The sequence below is a fragment of the Vicugna pacos genome, chromosome 2 (genome assembly GCF_048564905.1).
Source record: "Vicugna pacos chromosome 2, VicPac4, whole genome shotgun sequence".
Classification (NCBI taxonomy): Eukaryota; Metazoa; Chordata; class Mammalia; order Artiodactyla; family Camelidae; genus Vicugna; species Vicugna pacos.
This window is the reverse complement of record NC_132988.1, coordinates 68,472,032-68,490,619: the sequence shown is the minus strand read 5'-3', so window position 1 is coordinate 68,490,619 and position 18,588 is coordinate 68,472,032. Positions and strand designations below refer to the sequence as shown.

The 18,588-nt window shown below is 35.7% G+C and overlaps 1 protein-coding gene across 4 annotated transcripts in view; it reads left to right on the top strand.

Moving 5' to 3' along the window:
* Nucleotides 1-18,588, top strand: part of JCHAIN (joining chain of multimeric IgA and IgM) — a 409,126-nt gene that overhangs the window by 168,112 nt on the left and 222,426 nt on the right. For all 4 annotated transcript variants that reach the window (XR_012060597.1, XR_012060593.1, XR_012060595.1 and 1 more), the window contains exon 10: nucleotides 11,560-11,662. The gene's annotated coding sequence lies outside the window, so the exon portion shown is untranslated. The remainder of the gene's footprint in view (nucleotides 1-11,559; nucleotides 11,663-18,588) is intronic.

The window sequence follows — 18,588 nt, the reverse complement described above, 5'->3', positions numbered from 1 at the left end:
TATCTTATAACAAAAAGTTTGTTCCCTTTTACCAACCTCTCCCATTTCACCTCCACTCCACAGCCCCTGTTTCTACTCTCTGTTTCTATGGGTTTGGCTTTTTAAAAATTTTAGATTTCATGTATAAGTGATACCATATAGTATTTGTCTTTTTGTTTTTGGCTTATTTTATGTAGCACAATGCCCTCCAGTTTTATCCATGTTGTTGCAAATAACAGTATTTCCTTCTTTTTAAAGGCTGAATAATATTCCATTTATATATGTGTGTGTGTGTGTATCTCTCTCTCTCTGTGTGTGTATGTGTGTATATGTATATATATGTATATACATATACACATATACATACTGCACCGTGAGAATGATGTGATTGAGAATATGAGCAAAAGTTAGAATTCCAAAGTCAAAATACTGACATATATATTTCTGAGTACCACTTACCTTGACAGGAGATTCTTCTTTGGAACAACCAGAATGTTGTTTAATCTTACTTTTGCCAGATACTCAGTTTAGATAGTTATAATTTGAAAACTCGAGAAGAAAAAGAACTTCCACAGAAAAATCTCTCTTCTTAAATACCTCTGTCTGGATTTCTATTGGAGTTAAGAGAAAGCTTGAGGGAAGGTAAGCTGTGTTGATTTTCTTTACCTAAACAAAGAAATGACAGTTGCAGTTGCCAGTTTGGCAGCTTCATCCATAGAACTGTGATCCAATCTCTGCCTAGCAGGCCTTGGGGAAGCATGCTGAATGCTTTAATACAGTGGTTTTCAAGCTTGACTGCACGTTAAAATTACCTGGGGAGTTTTTAAAAAATTCTCTATTCTCAGAGCTTACCCTAGACCAATTTATCAGAACTATAGAGCAGGAAGACAGGCAAAAGCATTATTAAAACTCCCCTGAAGTGATTATAAATTGAAAACTTGTTTGAAAACCTCTGCTTTAAAATGGTGTGGATTTTGGAGTTTGCACATGTCTAGATATGTGTATCAGAACTGACATGTATACAGTAAGAGTTGACTTATTTGGGAAGAAGGATTTTGAAGAATGGGAAAAGGAGGCAGTTGAAATAAACGTCTTATCTCAATTTTGGAAGTAAGAGGAAAGATCCTTTAGTGGGAGATGGAGAATTAGGAGGCAGAGTCTTTATAATTTCTTAATCTTAATTTTATATTTCTTTCCTAGATTTGTAATTTTATTTATAGGTGCTGTAAACAGACATTTGGGCTACTTAAAATATTAGACAGATGGAAATTGCTTAATACATTTTTTTCTGTAACTTATGAATAGCTAGATTACTTAAAGAGTAAGAAAATCACTCATACGTGGAATCTGAAAAAAAATGAGACAAATGAACTTATTTACAAAATAGAAACAGACTCACAGATGTAGAAAATAAACTTGTGGTTACTAATGGGGAAAGGCAGGGTGAAGGGATAAAACTGGGAGTTTGGAATATGTATATGCTAACTACTGTATATAAAATAGATAAATGGCAAGGTCTGTAGCACAGGGAACTATATTTAATAACCTGTAATAGCCTATAATGAAAAAGAATATGAAAAGGAATGTGTATGTGTGTTTGTGTGTGTGTGTGTGTATATATATATAAATATAAAATGGAATCAGGATGCTGTATACCAGAAATTAACACAGCATTGTAAACTGACTATACTTCAATTAAAAAGAACCCCAAAAAATGCTCCAAGATATATTGGGTTCTGTAATTTTATCAACATTATTTGAACAATATGAATAGATACATTATACACTAGCCCAGCAAAGATGGCAGGTACAGGAAAATAACATAATCTATTATTAATTTATGGCAAACAGATATAATAAATCAGACAATTTTATGTCTAAGATGAATCCAGGTACTGAGAGATTTAGCCATATGACATAACATTTTTTTCAGTTGAGAAAAAATTATCCTGTAAGATGTTATACTTTATTCCCTAATAGCTATGATTTATTGAGTCTTTGCCACATCCTGGATTGTGTTCTAAACACTTCATGTGGATTAGCTCATTTAATCCTCACAATAATCCCTTGCAATTTATGTTATTATTGCCAGATTACTGATTGGAAAATGAATCATAAGGAAGTCAAGTAACTTGTTCAAATTTTTCATGAATATTTAAGATAAGAATTGACCTTAAATTTGACACATTTTGGAGCTTGAATTTTTTCCACTGTGCTATTTTGTCCCCCAAATCCAACTTATATACAACCACTTAACTAATTAACATACTTTTTAAAAATAACAGCACTTACTGAAGTGTGGATGCAACCCATTGTAATCTGTGATATCAGTCTAGAGAGTGGGAAACAGAATTTACAGAATGGATAGAGCAGAATAGAGAAGAAAATATCAGATGGCATTACATGTATTTTCTTATGAAACATTTTATGATTATACAGGGGCATATACTGAATTATTTTGAAAATGATATGTTTTTGAGTTGTAGTTGGAAATATATGAAAACCTTTTGTTATACTGTAGTTTAATGGTGTGTGTGGGATGAAGCCAGGATGAAATTCCAACTCCCCTCCTGTATTTAGCTGTGTGTTTTGTTGGCCAGCTACCTAATAACATGTATCTCAACGTTGTCACCCACAAAATAAATACTACTAATCTGCTTTATAGAATTTGTTTTGAAGATTAAATAAAATGGACATACAAAAATCTGGCCCATGTGATTAGTAAATGTTAGTCTTTTGACAGGAATATCTTCCTTACTTCATTCAATTTTTAAAATACCCTGAAATGATGAGTCTCTCGTAATTCAGAGGTAATGCATATTTAATTTTTAAAGGTGATTTAATTTAAAAGGTGATTTTGGTGCTGATGGGGGAACTGAGTTGAAATTGATCTTAAACTACCAAGTTTTCTTTGCCTTGTCATATCTTTGCTAGTGATTTCATATACTTGACAACTAGAAATCATGCACAATTTATTAGTTTACTAATTGTTTTTGACACAATTCTATTGCTATACATTTATATGAGTCAGCAGATCTTCTAAGTTAATGCTGAATACCTCCTGAATTGTTACCTTCTCTAGTCACATACTCACTTTGTGAAAAAGATAACTTTTCTTTCTCCTTGGTACTGTGAATTGTTTTGATGCCAAGATACATTTTCAGCCAAGTGTTTTAAATACAAGGTGTAATTTCTAGTTGTAATAAAACATTGGCTGTGAAGGATTTAGAATGATCATTGTAAAACGAAACAATTTCTGCTTGAGTTGTATCCAACAAAGCATTAGTGTCCGAAGCAGGCGGAAGCACACTTCTTTTAAAAACAAAAACTCTTACTCAAGTGAAATTTTAAATAAACTTGACTTTAAAAGATCTTGACGACCTACTTTTAAAACAATACCTAAAGCAGCAATTGTCTCTTTTCAGACGAAATCCAGATTGCAGGTGGAGACTCACTGTTGTTAGCGAATAAAATTATTTGACAGATTAATTTTTTTCTAAAGAAATCTATATCTAGCACAGTTAAAGTCAGTGATTTATGTTTACTCCCATGTTATAGTAGCCCTTTTCTTCCTTTCACTTTTTGCCCTATATGCTTAGATGCTTTGTTTTAAAACAAATTTTATTTATTTATTGAAGTTTTTAAAAATTAAAGCATACTTGATTTACAATGTTATGTTAGTTTTGGGTGTACAGCAAAATGATTCAAATATATATGTATATACATATTCTTTTCCATTAAATATATTAAAGAATATATATATTCTTTTCCATTAAAGGTTATTACAAGATGTTGAATATAATTCCCTATGCTATACAGTAGGTCATTGTTGTTTATCTATTTGATATATAGTATGTTAATCAAATAATAATAATAGATCAAATCTAAAATTGTTAACTCATTGTTGAATTCATCCTTTTGTATTAAGCAATGTGATTTCTTATTTCTAGTAACACTTGTCTTTAAATCTATTTTGTCTGCATTTAGTATAGTTACAGCAACTTCCTTTTGGATAGTGCTTTTAGCATAATACACTTTTTTTCTATTTTCCCCCTTCCCTAATCATTCAGTATCTTAATGTTTAAAGAAAATCTCTTGTAGACAGTATATAATTTTTAAAAATTAGGTCTGACAATCTTTGTCTTTTAATTAGATAATCTAGTTTGCTTACATTAAATGTTAATGTCTTTGTGTTTAAATTTATCATTTTACTATTTTTCCTATGTCTCCTATTTGTTATGTTTTTTCTTTTTCTTGTCTTCTTTAGGATTTATTAGGTTTTTAATTTTTTATTTTTAAAAAAATTTAAATTTTTTATTATTATTGCCTTATTCAGTTGCCTTTTTTAAAATTGAAGTATAGTCAGTTACAATGTGTCAGTTTCTGGTGTACTGCATAATGTCCTAGTCATGCATATATATATACATATATTCATTTTCATTAAAGGTTATTACAAGATAGTGAATATAGTTCCCTGTGCTATACAGAAGAAATTTGTTTTTATCTATTTTTATATATAGTGGTTAACCTCTGAAAATCTCAAACTTCCAAATTTAACCCTTCCTACTCCCTTTCTCCCAGTAGCCAGAAGATTGTTTACTATATCTGCACATCTGTTTCAGTTTTGTACATGAGTTCTTTTTTCTTTTCTAGATCCCACATATGAGTGATATAATATGGTATTTTTCTTTCTCTTTCTGGCTCATTTCATTTAGAATGACAATCTCTAGGTCTGTCCATGCTGCTGCAAATGACATTATTTTATTCTTTTTATCTCTGAGTATTATTCCATTGTATAAATATACCACAAGTAAGTTGTTCTTATTTCATTTCTCTTCTATTCATTTGTTAGCAATACATTCTTTTATTATTATTTTAGTGGTTATCCTAGAGATTAAAATATACCTCATTGGTATATTAAAATTTGTCTTAAGTTAGTACTTTTATTACTTCCCAGGCAGTGTGAGACTGTTACAATAATTTAACACAATTTATTAACTTTCAACTTTTATATTGTTATAATGAATTCTAGTTCTCCATATATTAAAATGCAGAAGACATCGCTAGTATTTAAAAAATAGTCATTATTTATTTAGATGAACCCAAATGATTATTTTTTCCAGTTCTTCTTTTTTCCTGCATTTCATATTTCCATCCACGACCATATTCCTTCTGCTTGAGAATTTCTCTTTAGAATTTCTTTTATTGTGAGTCAACTGTTGACACATTCTCTTAGGATTTTTCTGTCTGAAAATCTCTTTATTTTTGAAAGATACTTTTATTGGATGTATAATCCTAGGTTTCCAGTTACTTACTTTTATCATTTAAAAAATGTCATTCTATGTTTTTTGCACAATGCTTTTTGGGGCTTTTGGGATTTTGGTGGGAACATATACCACACTTAAGTGAGCTATCCATGATCTCAGTAACATACTGAGCTGCCAGTTCTGAGTAGGGGTCAAAGCAGCAAGAGGCCCTATAGCACATCAAGTGTACTGTACTAGCTACTCTTCAGAATGGGCTTTTTAAGACTCAGCAGATCTGATGATAAGGTTTATGTGGCAATTGGGGATATACTGTATGGATCCTCTGGCAAGTAACAGTAGGAGAACTGCAGCAAGACTTTCAGTTTGGAAGAAAATTCCATTCCTTCTTCTTCAAATAACCAATACCTTTTTGATAAACATCTCCTGGACACCTGATGTTAGTTGTTTAAATTGTACTCCACCCATCAGAGGGGAAAGAGACTTGTCTGCACTGGAATAGACACATCCCCTAGATATGGATTTGCCTTTCTATCCATAATATTTCTCCTGTAAACACAGGCTATGCACTTAAAGAATGCTATATTTGCTAATGATAATCTACCAAAACATCTTTCTGATGAAGAAACTCATTTCACTATCAGTAGTCTAAATCTTCCAATCAAAAGACATAGAGTGGCTGATTGGATAATAGAACAAAAGCCTACAATATGCTGCCTGTAAGACTCACTTTAGGGCAAAGGACACACATAGACTGAAATTGAGGGGATAGAAAAAGATTTTTCACTCAAATGGAAATGACAAGAAAGTGGGGGTAGCAATACTCATGTAAGGAAAAACAGACTTTAAAACAAAGGCCATACAATGGAATAAAGACAGTCTCTTCAGCAAATGGTGTTGGGAAAACTGGACAGCAGCATGTAAATCAGTGAAGCTACAACACTCCCTTACACCATACACAAAAATTAACTAAAAATGGATCAAAGACTGAAACATAAGACAAGATACAGTAAACCTCCTAGAAGAAAATATAGGCAAAACATTATCTGACATACATCTCAAAAATGTTCTCCTAGGACAGTCTACCCAAGCAATAGAAATAAAAGCAAGAATAAGCAAATAGGACCTAATTAAACTTACAAGCTTCTGCACTGCAAAGGAAACTATAAGTAAAACAAAACAACAACCTATGGAATATGAGAAAATTTTTGCAAATGAAACTGACAAAGGCTTGATCTCCAGAATATATAAGCAGTTCATATGACTTAATAAGAAAAAAAAATCCAGTCCAAAAATGGACAGAAGACCTAAACAAGCAATTCTCCAAGGAAGAAATACAAATGATCAATAGGCACATGAAAAAATGCTCAGTATCACTAATTATCAGAGAAATGCAAATCAAAACTACAATGTGGTATCACCTCACATCAGTCAGAATGGCCATGATTCAAAAGTCCACAAATGACAAATGCTGGAGAGGCTGTGGAGAAAAGGGAACCCTCCTACACTGCTGGTGGGAATGCAGTTTGGTGCAGTCACTATGGAAAACAGTATGGCGATTCCTCAAAAGACTAGGAATAGACTTACCATATGACCCAGGAATCCCACTCCTGGGCATATGTCCAGAAGGAACCCTACTTCAAAAAGACACCTGCACCTCAATGTTCACAGCAGCACTATTTACAATAGCCAAGAGATGGAAACAGCCTATATGTCCATCAACAGATGACTGGATAAAGAAGATATGGTATATTTATACAATGGAATACTATTCAGCCATAAAAACCAACAACATAACGCCATTTGCAGCAACATGGATGTTCCTGGAATGTCATTCTAAGTGAAGTAAGCCAGAAAGAGAAAGAAAAATACCATATGAGATCACTTATATGTGAAATCTAAAAAAAGCAAAACATAACTACAAAACAGAAACAGACTCATAGACATAGAATACAAACTTGTGGTTGCCAAGGTGGTGGGGGGGTGGGAAGGGACAGACTGGGATTTCAAAATTTAGAATAGATAAGATTATACTGTATAGCACAGGGAAATATCTACAAGATCTTACGGTAGCTCACAGTGAAAAAAAATGTGACAATGAATATATATATGTTCATGTGTAACTGAAAAATTGCGCCCTGCAGTGGAATTTGACACAACATTGTAAAATGACCATAATTCAATACAAAATGTTAAAAAAATAAAACAAAGGACATAAAGAAAGATAAAGAGGATGCTATAAAACGATAGAAGGAGCAGTGCAAGAAGAGGATATTACATTTATTAACATATATGAACCCAATATAAGAGTATCTAAATACATAAAACAAATACAAACAGACATAAAGGGAGAAATTGATGGGAATACGATAGTAGTAGGAGACTTTAACAACCCCCTGACATCACTGGACAGGTCTTCCAGACTGAAAATCAATAAGGCAATGGAAATACTAAGTGACACACTAAAACAGTTAGACTTAATGGATATTTTTAGGACATTACATCCAAAAAAAATGAGAATACACATTCTTCTCAAGTGCACATGGAACATTTTCTAGGATAGGCCACACACCAGGACACAAAATAAGCCTCAACAAATTTAAGAGGTTAGAAATTATTTGAAGCATCTTTTCTGACCACAAGAGCATTAAATTAGAAATCAACCACAGAAAGAGAAACAAGAGATAAATAACTGAATGGAGACTAAACAACATGCTACTAAAAAAACCAATGGCTGAATGATGAAATCACAGAGGAAATTAAAAAAATCCTTTGAGACAAATGACAATGAAAACACAACGACACAAAATCTGTAGGCTGAAGAAAAAGCAGTCCTAAGAGGAAAGTTCATAGTGATACAGGCCTTCCTCAAAAAATAACAATCTCAAATAAACAACTTAAGGTACCACTAGAAGAATTAGAAAAAGAACAAACAAAACCTAAAGTCAGCAGAAGGAAAGAAATAATAAAGATTGGAGAGAGGAAATAAATAGAATAGAGATTAAAAAAAGAATAGAAAAACAATAAAACCAAGAGCTGGTTTTTTGAAAGGGTAAACAAAATTGACAAACCTCTGGCTAGGCTCTCCAAGAAGAAAAAAGGGAGGACTCAAATAAACAAAATAAGAAAGGGAAGAGGAGAAATAATCACCATACCACAGAAATACAAAAAACCATAAGAGAATACTGTAAACAATTACATGCCAACAAATTGGATGACCTACAAGAAATGGACACATTTCTAGAAACATAAAAGTCTACCAAAACTTAATCAAGAAGAAACAGATAATTTGAACAGACTGAGCACTAGAAGTGAAATAATATCAGTAATAAAAAAACCTCCCTGCAAACAAAATTCCAGGACCAGATGGCTTCTCTGGGGAATTGTACTAAACATATAAAGAAGAGCTTACACTTGTCCTTCTCAAACTCTTCCAAAAGCAGGGAACACTCACAAAGTCATTCCATGAAGCCACTATCACCCTGATATCAAAACCAAAGACACTACCAAAAAGGAAAATTACATGCCAACATCTTTGATGAATCTAAATGCAAAAATTCTTAACAAAATATTAGCAAACAGAATCCTACAACATATAAAGAAGATCATACACTACAATAAATTTGGATTCATCCCAGGGAAACAAGGATGGTTCAACATACATGAATCAATCAATGTGATCCACGACATCAACAAAAGAAAGGACAGAAATCACATGATAATCTCAGTAGATGCAGAAAAAGCATTTGATAAAATTCAACATCCACTCATGATAAAAACTCTTACCAAAGTGGGTATATAGGGAACCTATGTCAATATAACATCAAATTTATGACAAATCCACAGTCAAGATAATACTTAACAGTGAAAAGTTAACAGCCTTCCCACTAAAATCTGAAATAAGATAAGGGTGCCCACTCTGATCACTTATATTCAACACATTATTGGAAGTCCTAGCAATAGCAATAAGATACGGAAAAGAAATAGAAGGTATCTAAATTGGAAGAGAAGAGGTAAAACAGTCATTATATGCAGATAACCTGATACTATATATAGAAAAGCCCAAAGACTCCACAGAGAAACTACTAGAACTGATAAATGAATTTAGCAAGGTAGAAGGATACCAGATTAACATATAGAAACTTGTTGCATATCTTTACACTAACAATTAAATATCGGAAAGGGAAATTAAAAAAAATCCCTTTTAAAATTGCATCAAAAAGTACTTAGGAATAAACTTGACCAAGGAGGTGAAAGACTTACACATTGAAAACTACAGAACATTGATAAAGGAAACTGAAGATGATTCAAAGAAATGAAAAGGTATCCCATGCTCTTGGATTGGAAGAATTAATATTGATAAAATGGCCATACTACCCAAAACAATCTACGGATTTAATGTGATCCCTATCAAAGTACCCAGGACTTTTTCACAGAACTAGAATAAATAATCCTAAAATTTATGTGGAACCACAAAAGTCCCAGAATGGCCAAAGCAACCCTGAGGAAAAAGAATAAAGCTAGAGGCATAACCCTTCCAGAATTCAGACAATACTACAAATCTACAGCAATCGAAACAGCATGATATTGGCACAAAAACAGACATATGTATCAACAGAAAAGAATAGAGAGCCCAGAAATAAACCCACACACCTGTGTTCAATTAATTTTTGACAAAGGAGGCCATAATATACAATGGAGAAATGACAGTCTCTTCAGCAAGTAGTATTGGGAAAACTGGACAGCTGCATGTAAATCACTTGGGATAAGAGGAATAGGTATATACATGTTGTCTTCTTTATATCGTTACTTCATCTTAGCTCAAGGTATAATTTTATTTTCATCTACAAGATACTTGAAATTTTAGTTTGCATATTCTTGAGGTTGAGTGATTGCTACTTGCTCTAGGGCTGCTCACAGTGAAAGGAGAGGCAGTAAACAAAATGGACTGGTTGCAGTAGTGGCAGGGGTGTGTAGCCTGTCCAGACAGCATAGATTTGTGATCTACCTCTGCAATTTCATTGACCTAAGGGTGGGAGCAGAGAGAGTAGACAGTGGGAGTAGACACAACATAAAAATCAAAATAGGAATGTTAGAAATGGTAAGCATTATGTAAAGAATATGGATGTGGAGTTGTATCTGCTTGAGTTGAAACCTGGCTCTGCCACTGTGATGCTTGTTCTTAGCCAAGTTATTTTATTTCTCTAGGCTGCGCCTGAAGAAGGAAAATACTAATACATTTTTTTAGAATAGTTGATATATATAAAATCTTTATCTATCTGTCTACCAATTGTCTAGCTATATTGGTAGAACAGTGTATAAGTGTGTGTATATATATAAAATCTGTATCATCTGTCTATCAACTATCCATGTATATTTGTTCACCTTTCAATATCTGTACTTTGCATAGTAATTTTCAAGCCTGTAATAGATTTGCATCACTTGGTAGTTATTAAATATTGTAGTCAATTTATTGTTAACTTGAAAATATTTAGTGAGTATGAGGTATAACTGTTTGGTATTTTTCAATATTAGAAACCAGGCAGAAAATGGAAACATGTGAACTCCAAATGGTACTCAGATACTGAGAAGTCAGCAGGACTCTAGGAGCCTAGTGAGACTGAAGAGGATATTTAATAAAGGGAGGGGAAGTGCAATTTAGAAGATAGAAAACAGTCAGAGAAGAAGGTTCTAGAATATCAAATTTGAGATGCAGGAAATTAGCAGGATGTCTGTATTTAAGGGTGTGGTCTTCTGGTGATTAGCTTAAGTGATGTTGGTGGGTCATGGAAAGTGATGTGGTCAGAAGCTAGGAAACTAGTAACCAATTGTGGTGAAACAAGGGTCTCACATGGTGCAGGATGGGATAGGGCAGTACAGGGAGGAAAAATGGAGCAAGGTCTAAAACTGGCTTTCAAAGATGCATACATGTTCTAGAGGTTGGTTTATGGCTTTATGAGGAGATAGAGGTGATACAAAACTTTCAAGAGGAGGAATTTTTTAATGAAGGCAGTCGTATAAGGATCTGACTGTGGCTGAGGGCATCAAGCAAAATTTCCTGGAGGCATATACTTTATAGAGAGTGGGATAAAGATTATTTTTATTAGAAAAGTTGCATGTATGCTGTTGTGAGGGAACTTCCAGGTTTACTTAGCTCATAATTCAAGGGAGAACCCAAGGAAGAGGGAAGCATGCTCGTAACAGAATAGAGACTCTGTTAAGATGGTGGAAGGGGCTGACTCAATATAATATAGACAATGATCTGCTACCTATTGACCCTATTCCTTCTTTCAAAATTTTCTTTTGTACTGGCCAGGGTTCCAGTCAAGAAAAGAAGGCATCTTTCAAGTAGAAAGGGGATCTGTAGAGGTAACTATGTGCTTACGAAGTGCTGGAAAGAATGATTGAAGAAATGGAAGGTAAGGGTCTTCCATTGTCTATTGGTCTTAGGATTGGATGGTTATAGTAATAGTTGTGAGTCAAAGTGCAAAGCTGTTTCTGCCACTCCACTGCAGGCAGAATTCCTCATATGCATGAAGCAGTAGTGGTGCTTTAAACACATCAGTCTGATCTTGCTTGCTAGTAGCCAAAGCAGCCAGAAGATGGCTTCTGCCCAACTTCTGCCTTCTAATTCCCATGTTAATGTATCCTACTGGATTGAATCCAGTCACATTCAGACTACTAGCTGTGTCTTGGAAATATAATTTTTAATTTTTTCTGTTCTGACATAAGAAGTGCATATAAGTTATTGGGATTTGAAGACAAATGGCAATACAGCATATTAAATACACTCTTCAAGTTCTTATGTCTTTTTTTGTTATCTAGCTTAGATTATATAGTTCACTCCTGTAATCTGTTCCTTGTATACTCTCGTAGACCATGTCCATGCTCAGTAACCTTGGTTAGTCTTGATGACATATGAAGAAAAAAAGTATGAAAAACAAGCTACCTATCTGGCTCACACAAAATTCCTTAAAAGTCTATATAGTGGAACTTTCAGTGTGATGCACCCCTTCCCTGTTTAAAATGTTCAAAGGTCAGTTCTGGGTTCTGTGATCTGGTGGATTCTTCAGTCTATCTTGGCTGTTGTGATGCTCCTAAATTTGGGTATTCCTACATGAGGAAGAGGCGAAGTACCAGGGAGCCACACAACTCACTCGCATCACATTTTCTTGATCTCTGCATATCATTTTCCTGCTTGTTTATATGTCTGATAATAAAAAGTGAAATTATACTTAGCCAAGTCTGAGTTGCCATTAAATTCACTTTGTAAACTTGCGGCAGCCTTTGTGATGTGGCTTAACTCATGTACAACTACAACTTTGTGAGTAGCTCCTCTTCCCCATCTAACTCTGTCCTTCCCTCCTGGCAAAACTGGGCTCCTGGTTACACTCAGTCCTCCTACTTGTCCTGCTCTTGCATATATCCTGCCTGCTCAGAGTCTCTACCTAAAAGTTGTGGTAGGCAAATTTCTAAGGATCTTCCCCTCATGATTTCCATACCCTGGTTACTTAATCAAACTCTAATCTAGGTAGTATTGTAAAGGGACTTTCCAGATATTACTAAACTATAGGTCTTTGAAAAGAGAAATTATCCTGAATCATTTTGGTAGGCCCACTCTAATCACTTGAGCTCTTCAAAGTAGATGTATTTCTCTGGCTGGAGGCAGAGTGATGCAGGAGAAGAAGAATGAGGCAAAAGACATGTGTGGGAGAGATGAATGAGCCTTGAAACAGATTCTTTCCAGAGCCTCCACAAAGGAATGCAGCCTTACTGATACCTTGATCTCAGCCTTGTGAGACTCTAAGCAGAGGAATGATCCTAAGCCTTGAAGTTGTATGGACTTCTGATGTATAGAACTGTGACATAATGCATTTGCACTGTTTCAAGATGCTAAGTTTGTGGTGACATGTTATGGCAGTAATAAAAATAATACAGAAGTTAAAAAGAGGTCTCAAACTTAATATATCCATTTCAGAACTTAGGATGTTCCAAATCCTTAAACCTTGATTCTTCTCAAGTCTTTCCAGTCACCAAATGACATCATTATTCACACACTTACTTGGGCCTATAATATCAGAGTTATTTCTAGATTTTTTTCTTTAAAAAACACACCCAACACTGATCAAATACTTTTGGATATTTTTTAGCTATTTCTATATCTGACCCCTTCTCCCCATCTCCACTGATACCTGCCTAGTCTAAGCCACCACCTCTCTCACTAGATTTCTTGACATAGCCTCTATTCATGGCCCCCTAAACAGTATGGTATTTATAGAGCAGCCACAGAGATGAAGCTTTGAAAATGTCAATCAGATAACATTATTCCCCTATTTAAAGCTCCAAGGACCTCCCATCACATTTAGAATGAAACTCAAATCCTATGTCCTTGATGTGATCTGTCTCTGGCTTCTTGGTATTGTCTCCTTTGTTACTAAGACTTGGCCAGATTAATATCCTTCTGGTCCTGCTGCACACAGAATGCGCTGCTGCTTCAGGTCCTTCCATTTTTGATTACTTCTGCCTTCATTGTTCTTTCAGCAGATCTTTTAATACTTTATTTCTTAACATCCTTCAAGTCATTGCTTAAATATCACTTCATCAGAGATTCTCCATGGTTTTCCCCAATAAAACAGTCAATCACCACTTCTTTTTATCTCCTTACCCTTCTTACTATTTTTCAAAGCACTTCTCACTCCTTAAATTACATTTACAAATGTCTACTTTGTTTTTTCTTTTTGTCACATTAGAATGTAAGCTTCCTGAAGGCAATGACTTTGACGGCCTTCATATTGCTGAGTGCTAGTTACTAGAATAGTCCCTGTATCATGGCAGACTCTCAACATGCATGTGTGGAAGTAGAGAGAACACTAAACATATGTAAGCAGAGTTAGGTTTACTTTAGGTATCTTTGAGAAGTTTTGATTCGTAAGTATTTGGTGACAATGCGGGTAGTTGAGTGTCCTTAGAGAAAATGCAGTTTATACTTTGACAGAAACATAGGAAAAGATACAGTTCTCAAGATATAATGAGGCCAAATTGGTCATAATACTTTTGCTTAAAATCTTACCTAATGGTAGGAAGCGATGGAAACTTGGAACTCTTAGCCATCAGCCTTTAACTGTTGTTGTTTGAAACCATCATTTTGTTCGGAAAATGATTTTTTAATATGAAATTCCAAGATTTGTGCCTCATTTAACCTCACTTAGATATTTAGATTTGCTAGGAAGGTGTTTCTGCTCTGGAATTGAACAGACCATGTGAAAGTTTGTAAGTAATGATCACATGGTGCTGAGGAAGTTGTCAGGGGGTGTTTTGTGGGGAGAGCTGATTATTTAATGTTATCATCTGTTAATATGTATTTTGTGTTTTGTAACTGTGTGATGGGTTGCAGTACTCAAGAAGGCACCCTGTTGCCTGCTCTTCCAGCTTCATCACCCTAAGCTGCAAGTCCAGGTATCTCATTGTATGTTTCCCTAATTACCTCTTTGGCCTCATGGTACAAGGTCAGGCTTCTGGCATCACTAATATTCATTTGGGTGGCATAAGTAGGGACAAACCGGTGGCTCTGATGATGACACTGGAGGTTTCATATCATTGCTCAACGCTTTATTTTCACATTGTTGGCATAATGTTCATGTATGTTGTTTTACAATTTCTTTCTAAGATTTTTTTTCTCCACAAATCTCAGAGATTTTGGAATATCTCATCCTTGTCTGAAAAAGGAAAGAAATATATCTAAAAATTTCTGAAACATTGAATTTTGGGTAGTAGAAGATAAAGTTGTGGGGTTGGTGGGGTCCGTTTCGGCAGGAGTGGGGTCGATTGCGTTTGTGGTGGGGTCCGTTTCGGCAGGAGGGGGGTCGATTGCGTTTGTGGTGGGGTCCGTTTCGGCAGGAGGGGGGTCGATTGCGTTTGTGGTGGGGTCCGTTTCGGCAGGAGGGGGGTCGATTGCGTTTGTGGTGGGGTCCGTTTCGGCAGGAGGGGGGTCGATTGCGTTTGTGGTGGGGTCCGTTTCGGCAGGAGGGGGGTCGATTGCGTTTGTGGTGGGGTCCGTTTCGGCAGGAGGGGGGTCGATTGCGTTTGTGGTGGGGTCTGTTTCGGCAGGAGGGGGGTCGATTGCGTTTGTAGTGGAGTCTGTTTCAGCGGTGGTGGGTTCTTGTGTGGTTGTAGGGGAGTCCTTTGTTGTAGTTGTTTTTATTTGGGATATAGGAGGACGTAAGGGAGGATAAAGTGGAGGGTATCCTGGGAACAGTGGAGGTCTAGGTGGATAAGGTCTCGGTTGGAAAGGTAGATATGGAAAACCTGGAATAAAAGGAGGGTGTAGAACAAGTCCTGGGACAGGAGGAACAGGTGGCGGTGGTCTGTGTTGCCTGTGGCCCCTTTGACTCTCACCAGACTATGGGGACAAAAAGAAGAAAACAGTTTTAAATTAGATATTTCAGTGTCAAGCATAAGAATGTATACTTTATGTGCTAGGCAGAATTCTAAGGTGGCTCCCAAAGGTCCTGCTTCCTGCTGGCGCATGTTGACCTGACTTACTTGGTGATCCCTTTTAAAACAGGTCCTACAAGTCAGAGACAGAAAAGGTCAGAGACACTTGAATGCTCTTCTGTTGGCTTTGAAGCAAAGTGACATGTTGAGGAGAGGATGATTTGGAAGTAAATGGTAGATGGGCAGTGAGAGCTGAGAGTGGTCCATGGTTCACAGCCAGCAGTGTCCTACTAAGAGGAGACTGAATTCTCCAACAACTATGCAAGCTTGAAAGAGGACCCTGAGCTCCAGGATGGAACATAATCCTGGCAACACCTTCTGGGCCTTCTGAGCCTTCTGAAACCCTAATCAAGAATCTAGCAAGGGCAGAGTCTGACCAAAGAACTGGGAAGAAAATAAATGCATTTTTAAAATGCCTAATTCGTGGTAACTTGTTAAGCAGCAATAGAAAACTATTACATGTGTCTAAAGTCTCTATCAGAGAAAAGGTGGTGTTTCTCTTTTGTCTAGGCTCTCAATGAAAGCTGAAATAATATTGAATGGAGAAAAAGAAAGATTGTGGGTAAAATCATGCCCTTCACTTACAGTAGAATGTGTCCTTGCAATCAATTCCAAATGGGAAAAATGTTTCTTTATATCCCACCCAAAAGTTCATGATTAGTCCAGGTTTTGAACACTAATAAAGTGTGAAACACATTATTGAGTGTCTGCTTTGTGCAGTACCTGTGGGGATACACTCATGCCTTTTGTGAGTCTACACACCAAGCAGCTACAATACAAGGCAGTACAAAAATGGCCCACAGGGAGTTTTCCGCCTGGGTCTGAACTCTGCTTCTGCAAGTTAGAGATTGTGTCAACGCAGAATCCTTTTGAGACTCTCTTTCCTTATCTGAAAAATGACGTTCCTAAAAGTACTCACCTCCTGGGATCATTGTCAGATTCACTGTGAAATATTTTCAGTCAAGTGTTTGTGTGGTGTTTGGCTCGGGTATGGTGCTCAAGAAATGTTACCTGCTACTCGTTTGTTATGTGAACACCTCATATAGAGTTTGCAATTTTTGGAAATAACACTTTTGGAAAAAATAGCTGAAAGATAGTGCAGGAAACATATACATTAGAGATTTAGATTGATTAGTTTTCAAGAGAATACAGATTAATGATTATCTCACTGAGAAAGCAGCCTTTGGAAGGAGGCTTAAATAATATAAAATGGGGAGAGGGTGTGCCAAGTGGAGGGAAAATATGTGAATGCTCCAGAATAAGAAGGCACAGGTCCTGCTCTACAAGGGGTTCATATCAGACACACAACTGCATCCCTTCTTGCTGTCCTCTGGCCCATCACCTCTTGGTTTTTCTGTTACTTCACCTTTGATAATTCCTAACTTTATGATGACTCTGAATCATCTGGCTCATTGATTCCTATTTGTAAGTTCTTGAACAATGCTGGCAGATCTCACAGGCATTATCTCACAAGCATATCTCACAAAGTTATGGTCCTTCAGGGCTGCCCAACAATTCATTCAAGAATCTTAGATTGGCTCTACCTCATTTTTGAGAGGCTGATGGTTTTCCAAGTTGATGCCAATTTTATAAAGTTCTCTAGCTCTCCTCAACCTTCATCTACCTGGTCAACATGACTTTCTTCCTACTTCTCTAAAATAATGCAAACAATTAGAAATGAACTCCATCAATTTACTAGGCACACAACCATATAGTCACTGATACCTAGATATCTCCTTCTCCTTCATAGGTGTTTTCTTAGGGCTCTGTCAGTTTTCACTTTTCCTTTCTGCACTTCAAGATGTGCCTTCTCATCTGGCTTGTTTTCCTCAGGAAACAGCTACCACTTATGTTCAATTTACCTTCTTAAAAAAGGTCCACTTTCAACCATGCCTTCCCTTGTTGTTATCACTCTCTCTTCACCTCTTTCTTTTATACAAAGCTCTCTGAAAAGGTAGTCTAGGTTTGCTAACTCCACTTCTTAACTTCCATTCACTCTTCAGACTGGCTTCTTCCCAACATGCCATTAAAACTCTTTTATTGCCATTACCAAGGAAGCAATAAAATGCCCAGGCACTTCCAGAAACCAGTTCTCATGTTTGTGCTCTCTAGCTAGTGATAGTTTATTGAATTTTGGAGGGCATTTGACCCACGGGCTGACAGTGCAAAGGCTAATCAGGAAGTTTGAAAAGTTCAGGACTTGATTTGCAATTGGCAAGAAAACAAATCCTTATTGTGGGAAAATATCTCACATCATTTTCATTGTTGAGACAAAGAATTAGGTAAAAATACCCTTTCTCAGAAAAATGCTATATGATATCGCTTACATGTGGAATCTAAAAATAAAAGACACAGATGATGAACTACTTATAATTATAACTTAGACGATTTATTTCTTGAATATGTGTAAGCACATTTGACTGTCCTTTATGATTGGATTGCTGCATTCTGTTGATTCTTATTTTGTGATTGGCTTTATTCCTTTGATAACTATGTAAATTTAAAAAGCTAAAGCTCTAAACTGTTGTTAGAAACAATTAACAGTACATATATGCAAGCTTTAAAATGGTTTTATCTCTCAATGAGTTGCTCTCCCTAGAATAAACTGTGTTTACCCCCCTCAAAAGTAAAATAAAATAAAATCTGCTTCTTTATTAAAAAATAAATACATTAAAGTTAAAAAAAGTACCTTTTCTCCTAAGGATAACCTACTTGTGAAATTGCTAATGTATGGGGACCCACATTTATACATGTCTGTGTAAAGCAGTCTGATATTACAGACTTAAACTTTACAAAGTACTAGCTCTGAGCCATGTGTTGCTATTTAAATTAAATTAGGTTTAAAATTTGT